The sequence below is a fragment of the Rhincodon typus genome, chromosome 7 (assembly GCF_021869965.1).
Source record: "Rhincodon typus isolate 14 chromosome 7, sRhiTyp1.1, whole genome shotgun sequence".
NCBI classification, from domain to species: Eukaryota; Metazoa; Chordata; class Chondrichthyes; order Orectolobiformes; family Rhincodontidae; genus Rhincodon; species Rhincodon typus.
The window spans coordinates 33,117,689-33,124,358 of record NC_063338.1 but is presented as its reverse complement, the minus strand read 5'-3'; the positions used below and the strand labels follow the sequence as shown (position 1 = coordinate 33,124,358).

General features: G+C 40.5%; 1 long non-coding RNA gene across 1 annotated transcript; it reads right to left on the bottom strand.

Moving 5' to 3' along the window:
* Window positions 1-4,331: 4,331 nt before the first annotated feature.
* Window positions 4,332-6,387, bottom strand: LOC125483508. Its single transcript, XR_007262470.1, has 2 exons — window positions 5,661-6,387; window positions 4,332-4,705 (listed from the first exon to the last, which is right to left on the bottom strand). It is a non-coding gene; the product is annotated as an uncharacterized LOC125483508 (long non-coding RNA).
* Window positions 6,388-6,670: the final 283 nt, after the last annotated feature.

The window sequence follows — 6,670 nt, the reverse complement described above, 5'->3', positions numbered from 1 at the left end:
AAGATTAATCAATAGTTTTAAAGGCAGTGACTGATCAGGGATTGTCAGCATAGATTTCTAAGAGGGAGATTGTGTATGACTAACGAGTTCTTTTTGAAAAATGACTAAATATATTGATGCCGTTTACATGGACTTCAGCAAGGCCTTTGATAAGGTCACACATAGAAGGCTGGACCAAAAGGTAAGAGCCCATTAGATTCAAGGCAATCTGGCAGATTGGATCCAAAGTTGGCTTGCAAATAGTAGGCAAAGGGTGATGGTTGAGGGATACCTTTGTGATTAGAAGCCTGTGACCAATGGTGTTCGACAGGAATCAGTGCTGCGACCCTTGTTGTTTGTTCTGACATCTTGGATTTGAATATAGAAGGCATAATAATTAAGTCTAAAAATGACAATAATTGGTGGCATAACTGATAGTGAGGATGATTGTCTCAGGCTACAGTCTGATTTTGATCAGCTGATAAATGTGCCAGAGCAATGGTAGATGAAATTTATTCCTGACAAGTGTGAGGTGACGCGCTTTGGGAGGTATAATAAGGGAAGGATTTATATAATGAATGGTAGGTCCCAAGGGAGTACAGAGGAACAAATGGGCCTTAGAGTACAATCCATCGATACAGTTAGAGTTGTACAGCAAGAAACAGACCCTTCGGCCCATGCCAACCAGGTTACTAAACTGAACTAGTCCCACTTGCCTGTGTTTGGCCCATATCCCTACAAACCTTTCCTATCCATGTACTTGTCCAAATGTCTTTTAGATGTTGCAACTGTATTTACGTCTATCATTTCCTCTGGCAGCTTGTTCCGTATATGCATCATCCTCTGCGGAAGGGGAAACAATGACCTAGTGGTATTACCACTGGACTGTTAATCCAGAGACCAAGATTAATGTTCTGGGTTCGAATCCTGCCATGGCAGATGTTGGAATTTGAATTCAATTTAAAACAGTCTGGAATTAAGAATCTAATGATGACCATGAATCCATTGCCAATTGTCAGAAAAACCCATCTGGTTCACTAATGTCCTTTAGGGAAGGAAACTGCCATCCTTACCTGGTCTGGCCTTCACATGACTCCAGATCCACAGCAATGTGGTTGACTCTCAACTTCCCTCTGATCAACAGAGATGGGCAATAAATGCTGCCTAAAAGCGACGCCCTTTCATTCACAGGAAGAAAGGAATAAAAAAGTTCCTCCTAACGTCCCTTTTAAATCTTTCTCCTCTCACTTTAAACATAAGCCCTCTAGTTTTGAACTCCCCTACCCTGGGGAAGAGTTCTTGGCTATTCACCTTACCCATGCCTCTCAGACTTTATAAGCCTCTACAAGGTCACTCCTTAGCCTCCTATGCTCCGGGGGAAAAAAAAACCCTAGCCTATTCAGCTTCTTCTCAAACTCAAACACTGCAGTCTCAGTAATATCTTTGTAAATCTTTTTTGCACCCTTTCCAGTTTAACAACAAGGAGAGTCAGAGTCATACAGTACAGAAATAGGCCTTTTGGTTCAACCAGTCCATGCTGAACATTATCACAAATTAAACTAGTCCCACCTGCTTGCTCCTGGCCCATATCCTTCCAAACCTTTCCTAATACAGTCACAGAGTCATACAGCACGGAAACAGACACTTTGGTTCTTCCCAAAGCAGGGCGACCAGAATTGCACACAGTACTCCAAATATGGCCTTACCAATGTCTTGTAAGCTGTAACATGACATCCCATCTCCTGTAGTCAACGGTCTGACCGATGAAGGCAAGTGTGCCAAATGTCTTCTTCACCACCCTGTCTACCTGTGGCGCCACTTTCAGGAAGCTATATACCTGCACCCTTAGGTCTCTGTCCGACAACACTCCCCAAGGCCCTACCATTAACTGAGTAAGTCCTGCCCTGGTTTGTCTCAATAAAATGCAAACCTTGCATTTATCCAATTTAATTACACCTACCATTCTTCAGCCCACTGGCCCAGTTGATCAAGATCCCATTGTACTCTTAGATAACCTTTCTTCACTGTCCACTATACCACCAATTTGGTGCCAGCTGCAAACTTACTAAACATGCAAATATTCTCATCCAAATCATTTATATAAATGACGAACAGTGGACACTGCAGCACACCACTGGTCAAAGGCCTCCAGTCTGAACAACAACCTTCTACCATCACGCCAATTTTGTATCCAATTGGCTAATTCTCCCTGACTCCCATGCGGAACCTCGAAGGCCTTGCTAAAGTCCATGTAGACAACATCTACTGCTCTGCATTCATCTATCTTCTCGATCACCTCTTCAAAACAAAACTCAATCAAGATCCCTGAAGTTGTCAGCACAGGTAGACAGACTGGGGAAGAAGGAATGCGCGATGCTTATCTTCATTAGCCAGGGCTTAGAATATAAGAGCAAGGGCATCTTGCTACAGCTTTATGAAACACTGATTAAGCCACAGATGTAATCCTGTGTGCAGTCTGGTTGCCACACTATCCGGACGTGGTTGCACTGGAGAGAATGCAGAGGAGATGTGAGGAAATGTTTGTTCAACCATATGGTGGCAGACATATTGAACTGCTCCCCAAGAGGATGGTGGAAACACATAGTCTTGCAACATTTAACAAGCATCTGGATAAGTACTTAAAATACTAGAGCATAGTAGACAATTGGCCAAGAGTAGGTAAATGGGATTACTGCAGTCTGTTTGTTGGTCAGCACAGACATGGTGGCCGAACGGCCTGTTTCTCTGCTGTATAACTATTATTTACAATGACGTAGTAGCATCCGTGTGAATAATGTGCCATCACTAAGTTTTCTTCTTCCTCCCACTATGTCTAAGTGGAAGCCTAGTTTCTGCACTTGGGATATAGATGTGGATGGCCCTGTTGAATTGTGAGAATTGGGCACTTGTCCTCTGGGACATTTGGGCCTAGAGGGCTCCTGACTCTAATCTAAATAGAATACCCACTAAGGTGAAAGTCTCTGAGCTGGGAGACCAGGCGTTATGAATCTCACTGTGACAAAATACTAACTGAAAATTAGTATGCACTACATGACAAAACTGTTTTTGTTCAACAAGGAAGACGTGCAAATGACTAAGTTTCTTGTACTATGTAGTTTGTGCTAAATTTTCAATTGTGTCAGTTTTCAATAGACCATTTGTAATCAAAATATTCTGCATTGTTTTACATTCAATAAAACACACCTTTGTAGTACAGTTTTGCATACATTTTGTTCATTCAGCGGTATGATAGTTTGCTAAGAGTAACTTACTGATGACCCCCTTCCAAAAATATTTGAGACCTGGGAGAAAGCTGACCATTCATCAGAACTCAAAGCACTTAGGAAGGTTACCATTTTTACGAGCAGGTAGGGAATTGGAGAAGTGGAGGGTAGAATAACCACACAAGATTTGTGAAACAGTTGAATGCAGGAGAGATTAAATGAAAATAGTAATGATAATGAAAGCAAAGTGAGATGGTAGCAGAACAAGTAAAGGACAAAAGATGTGTCTAGAGGTATAAATAGAGAAGCAGCATCATCATGAGAGGAGCTAAAAGGACATGTGTTGCATCTCCTGTGCTTTCATACGAAGCTGGCAGAGGGAGTGTAGAAGGTTGATTGAGAAGTGGAGTGTTGTAGTCCCTTCAGAGGCTGACAGAGGATTGGAGGGGGAAGAATATTTGGTGACAGCAACAGTTTGGATCTTTTTGCTCTGTTACTTCAACACTCTGGTTAGTCTTTGTTAAGTTTATTCTGGTCTACCTGCCACTTGAAAGTTGGTTTCAAATTTGCAAGAGCATAAACCTGCCTCATCTTAATAATTAATTTCATTCCAAGATTCTCATTTTATTTCAGAATCGGTCCATTTTTAACCTGCACCTACAATCCTTAAATATCCATTCCAGCATTAACTAGGGATATACCTAATTTTGCTGCTTCATTGTAAGAACAGTAAGCAATCTTAGAAGTGAATCTTGCCAGATTTCAATCACATTCTGCAGCTGTTATTTTGCTCCTACAGTCTGCAACCCAAACCCCTCTTATGAGTATGCCAAAATATTTCAGATATTAGAGTGCTTACGTGTGCAATCTAATAGGAAATAATATATGTAAGTTCACAAAGTGATGGACCACAGCCAGCTAAAAAAAAAATTGCAGAAGTGATTGACGAAGAGGAAAAAACAAGTAAATAACACCACCCACAATGTACCACTGTAAGGACATGAGTCAAGAGTATGTAGGGCATATAAATGAGATCCAGACCTTCAGGAGGAAAGTTAGAAAGCAATTGGCATCACTTGGTAAACCAGCATCTAGCCTACTGTGCCAAACAACACTAATACAGAAGACTTGTATCTCCCAAACAATTTTATTGTAAGGAACACAAATAGTCTGAGTTTTAAAAACAAAGCTTTATATATATAACAATGACTAATTACCTGTACTAAAAATATTGAACATTTCATCCCGTCATTTCCCATTTGATGCCCAGCTGTAATCACTGTGTGACCTGTAATGTAGATAGCCAGCTGTAATCAATCTTCCGAAGTTTTTTAAGTTCTTTTTGCTCAGATTTGGTCAGCTTAGGTAACAGGTCCTCTGATGAATATGCGTCCTTTGTTTCTTGCTCATCTTCAACAAGATTAATTTCCATGTCAGATTCACCTTCCTCTTTCTCACTGTCCATTTCCACCTCCTCCTCCTCCTCCTCCTCTTCTTTCGGGCTAATTTCATACGTTACAAAAATATATAATCAATTAAAAACAGATCTTTTACGTTCAAGTGAATTAGTGGGGAGTAGAATTCGAACACATAATTACTTCAATTTAATTTGACTGATTATTTCAAACAGTTATCACTCAAGTGAAAATATTCTCTTAGTATCAGTTCCAACTTACTTTTCAGTGTCCTTAAGACCACAGAAAACAGGAACAGTAGAAGCCATTTGGCCCCTCAAGCCTGCTCAGCCATTCAATAGGATAATGGCAGATCTGAGATCCCTCACTTCCATCTTCCTGACCTTTTCCCACAACCCTCGATTCCCCTGCTGATCAAGAATCTGACTATCTCAACTTTAATAATACAAAAGAACACTGCCTCCCACAGCTCTCTGCGCCAAGAAGTTAAAGACTTTTCTTAAACTTACTTGTGCTTGGAGGCAATAATCTGGCTTTACCTTATTTATCCCCTTTAGAATCACTACCATTGCTTTAACATTCAGTTCTTCTTTTCTTCCTGCCGAAGTGCATAACCTCACATTTTGCCCAATTATATTTCATCTGCCAAGCTTTTCCTTATTTAGTTAACCCATCTATATCCCTCTGCAGGCACTGGCATCCTCATCTCTTGCCTGTCCACATATTTTTGTGCCATCTGCAAACTTGGTGACAGTATATTCACTTTCCTCATCCAAGTAATTTATACATATGGTAAATAATTGCTGCCCCAGCATGATCCCTGTGGAACCCCATTAGTTACAGGGTGTCATCCTAACTCTCTGTCTTCCAATAGTCAGCCAATCTTCCCTCCATGCTAAAACACTATTTAAAATACTTCTATCTTAAGTAATCTAAGGTGTGGTACTTTATCCAACAGTTTCTGAAAATCCAAATATATTACATCCACCCTTCCCCTTTAAAATATGAACTCGTTTTGACACTTCATTTCCTACATCATTACCTTTAATGCTCTTTTTATTTTGAGTCAATAACAATGAAACCACTGTAAGCTTCTCAGCAGTCTGTCAATCACTTATTGGAAATCTATTATCAATAGTGAGAAAACAGGGCCATATGATATTAAGCAGGAACATATGATCATGCATTTACCATTGTTGAAATGTTCTCCAATTTGTTCTTATTGTTTGTTAAGCTTTGATTTTAATTTTTAATTGGAATTGTCAATCAGCAACCAAACTCATCTCTTCTTAATTGAATTCTTCCCCTCTATTCATTTACCACCTTTCTGATTCTGCTCAGATTCAAGTTATTTTCCCTGCCCATCTTCCAAGAACAGACAAGAACAGGGTTCATATTTTCTACAACCGAATGGAGTAAAAACACAAGTTTACTCCATATTTATTTTTTAATTCATTCATGGAATGTGGGCTTCACTGCTGGGTCAGCATTTGTTGCCTTTTAGGTGGTGGTGGCGGTGAGCTGCTATCTTGGATTCTGCAGCACATTTGATACAGGTACATAGTGCTTCTAACAAGTTCCAGGATTTTGACCCAGTGACCCTGAAGGAACAGAGATATGTCATACAGGTGTCATATCAAGTAATGTTGGTGAATGGTTTGAAGGGCAACACATTCCCTGAAAGCTGCCACCCATGTGGATAGAGTTGTTAAGAAGGCGTATGGTGTGTTAGCTTTCATTAATAGAGGGATTGAGTTCAAGAGCCGTGAAGTTATGCTCCAGCTATACAAAAGCCTGCTTCGTCCACATCTGGAGTATTGTGTCCAGTTCTGGTCACCTCATTACAGGAAAGATGTGAAGGCATTGGAAAAGGTGCAGAGGAGATTTACCAGGATGTTGCCTGGAATGGAGGGAAGGTCTTACGAGGAAAGGTTGAGCGTGCTAGGGCTTTTCTCTTTAAAATGACGAAGGATGAGAGGTGACTTGATAGAGGTGTACAAAATGATCAGAGGTATAGATAGACAGCCAGAGACATTTTCCTAGGGTGGAGGT